This window comes from Bubalus kerabau, chromosome 1, assembly GCF_029407905.1.
Source record: "Bubalus kerabau isolate K-KA32 ecotype Philippines breed swamp buffalo chromosome 1, PCC_UOA_SB_1v2, whole genome shotgun sequence".
NCBI classification, from domain to species: Eukaryota; Metazoa; Chordata; class Mammalia; order Artiodactyla; family Bovidae; genus Bubalus; species Bubalus kerabau.
In genome coordinates this window covers 214,459,518-214,462,978 of record NC_073624.1, presented here as the reverse complement: position 1 = coordinate 214,462,978, position 3,461 = coordinate 214,459,518, and positions in this window count along the sequence as shown.

The following is a 3,461-nucleotide window of genomic DNA, read 5'->3' as shown; positions in this document are numbered from 1 at the left end:
AACAGTTTTTCAGTCACTAAGTCATGTCCGACTCTTTGCAGCACCATGGACTGTAGCATGCCAGGCTCCTCTATCCTCCATTATCTCCCAGAGTTTGCTCAAATTCATGTTCATTGAGTTGATGATGCTATCTAGCCATTTCATCCTCTGTCATACCCTTCTCCTCCTGCCTTCAATCTTTCCCAGCATCAGAGTCTTTTCCAATGAGTCAAGTCTTCACATCAGGTGGCCAAAGTGTTGCAGCCTCAACTTCAGCATCAGTCCTTCCAGTGAATATTCAGGGTTGATTTCCTTTAGGATTGATTGGTTTGATCTCCTTGCAATCCAAGGGACTCTCAAGAGTCTTCTCCAGCACCACAGTTTGAAAGCATCAATTCTTTGGCACTCAGCCTACTTAATGGACCAACTGTCAGATCTCTACATGACTACTGGAAAAACTGTAGCTTTGACGATACAGACCTTTGTTGGCAAAGTGATGTCTCTGCTTTGTAATATGCTGTCTACATTTGTCATAGATTTTCTTCCAAGGAGTGAGCATCTTTTAATTTCATGGCTGCAGTCACCATCTGCAGTGATTTTGGAGCCCAGGACAATGCTTCCACTTTTTCTGCCTCTATTTGCCATGAAGTAATGGGACTGGGTGCCATGATCTTACTTTTTTTTTTCAAATAGTATAATATGGTGAATAGTGAAAACTAAATTTCTTTCCCACTTTTGTCCCTTGTTCCTCTCCCCTGTATGATCACTGTTCTTGTGTATCCTTCTAGAGACAGTTCATGCTTATGTAATCATCTATGGATATGTGGCAGGTTGTTGAAATGGGTTTTCTACCAAAGTTTCATCCTAGGTCCCAAGCCCAGCAAGTCTAGCAGGAGGGGTTTTGCTAAGATCACTTGTAGGAAAATCACCTCGGTGTGGTCTCTGGAGTTGGGGGTCTGGATAGACACCTGAAGAGTCTAAATGTGAGATAGAAGGCGTGGATGGGAAGAGGAATCACAAGGAAAGGAGAAGACATGGGAGAGAGAAAGGGAAGGAAGGAGAGGGAGAGAGAGGTGTGAGGTACATTTGGAGCTGTGCTTCTGCCAGGGCTTCCCCGGTGGCTCGGTGGTAAGGAATCCACCTGCCAACGGAGGAGACATGGGTTTGATCCCTGGGTCAGGAAGATCCCCTGGAGAAGGAAATGGCAACTTCCCAATGGCGACTCCAGTGTTCTTGCCTGGGAAATCCCATGGACAGAGGAGCCTGGTGGGCTACCAAGAGTCAGATATGACTTAGTGACCAAACAACAACAACAATGCTTTTGCCACAATCAAGGCCATTGATATGAAAATGTTCTTAAAGACCAGACGTGGGCATAGGGGCAGAGGGCTGGTCTAAAAAGATAGACTAGGAGGGGAAGGCAATCCTAAAGACAGATAGACCCACACATTCCCACAGATTGAGGGAGGGAAGAAATCAGAAGCCATCTAAAGGAAAATGCAACTAAATGTTCCCAAGTTGGTCTCTAAAGAATCCACAAAGCATTCATGAGAGGAAGGTAGTGTCCAGAGAACACCAGCTTTCAACATCAGTTGGGACCAGAGAAAGCCAATGCCAGATGGCATTGGTGACTCAGGTGTCTTCCTTCCTCCCACATATTCAGTATGGTGATCAGAATATTTTGTTCATGGACATTTTGGTTGGTAGCTGCTCTATCATAGTGCTCCTAGAGATGAAGTAGATGGGCAGCATACTCAAATACTACTTATTCTGCATAGTAGGAAAAATGAGGTCCAGTGGCCAGAAGCCTGACTGCAGAATGCACCATGAATAGCCATGGTCTCTCTTACAGTTTTTCAGATCTATGCCAGGTCACATACCTGAAACTACATGACTGAAGAGGGATCCTTAGTCCTTTTGAGGAAGAAATTTACAGCACTGCCTTGCGCTCCCGTGCTTTCCCCAAGGGAACCCAGAGCCATTTACTGGGGTGATGTGGACTAAGGAAATATGTAATCCTTTGGGGGGAACTTGAAACTGAAACTTCAGTTCAGTTCAGCCGCTCAGTCGTGTCCGACTCTTTGCGACCCCATGAATCGCAGCACGCCAGGCCTCCCAGTCCATCACCAACTCCCGGAGTTCACCCAGACTCATGTCCATCGAGTCAGTGATGCCATCCAGCCATCTCATCCTCTGTCGTCCCCTTCTCCTCCTGCCCCCAATCCCTCCCAGCATCAGAGTCTTTTCCAATGAGTCAACTCTTCGCATGAGGTGGCCAAAGTACTGGAGTTTCAGCTTTAGCATCATGCCTTCCAAAGAAATCCCAGGGCTGATCTCCTTCAGAATGGACTGGTTGGATCTCCTTGCAGCCCAAGGGACTCTCAAGAGTCTTCTCCAACACCACAGTTCAAAAGCATCAATTCTTCGGCGCTCAGCCTTCTTCACAGTCCAACTCTCACATCCATACATGACCACAGGAAAAACCATAGCCTTGACTAGAGGAATCTTTGTTGGCAAAGTAATGTCTCTGCTTTTGAATATGCTATCTAGGTTGGTCATAACTTTCCTTCCAAGGAGTAAGCGTCTTTTAATTTCATGGCTGCAGTCGCCATCTGTAGTAATTTTGGAGCCCCCAAAAATAAACTCTGACACTGTTTCCACTGTTTCCCCATCTATATACCATAAAGTGATGGGACCAGATGCCATGATCTTCGTTTTCTGAATGTTGAGCTTTAAGCCAACTTTTTCACTCTCCACTTTCACTTTCCTCAAGAGCCTTTTTAGTTCCTCTTTCTGCCATAAGGGTGGTGTCATCTGCATGTCTGAGGTTATTAATATTTCTCCCGGCAATCTTCGTTCCAGCTTGTGCTTCTTCCAGTCCAGCGTTTCTCATGAAACTGAAACTTAATCTTTGCTAATTCCTGGGGATTCAACATGTCGCTATAGTCTACCAGTCACAGAAAATGTTTATGACATTCAGGTGATCAGTGAGGTTTTGGACAATCTTCATCTCACATTAGGTCCACAGCCCTGCTCTGTGATGTTGCCTTGGTCTCTAAATGTGTAATTGGCATAGATATACTCAGCAATTGGCAGAATCATCACACTAGCTCCCTGACCTGTGAAGTGAGAGCTAATACAGTTTCCCTTTCCTGCAAGCATGGTAGGAAAACCAGTATTGCATTCTTAGAGGGGTTGGTGGAGGGTAGGGGGAGGATTTCAGAGATTAGCATCAAAAAGTCTTGAAAGATGTAGAGGCAGTGGTTTCTATCATATGCCCATTTAACTGATCATATATTTGATCCATGCAGAAAGCAAGGGGATCTTGGAAAATTACTATGGATGATCATAAATGTAGATTTGCTGGTAATTCTGGTTGCAGCCACCATTCCAGTTGTGGCATTTTTATTGGAACAAATCAACACAGCCCCTAGTACTTGGTATGATCTGCCAGGTACTTTGGATTTTACCTGTCAGGTACT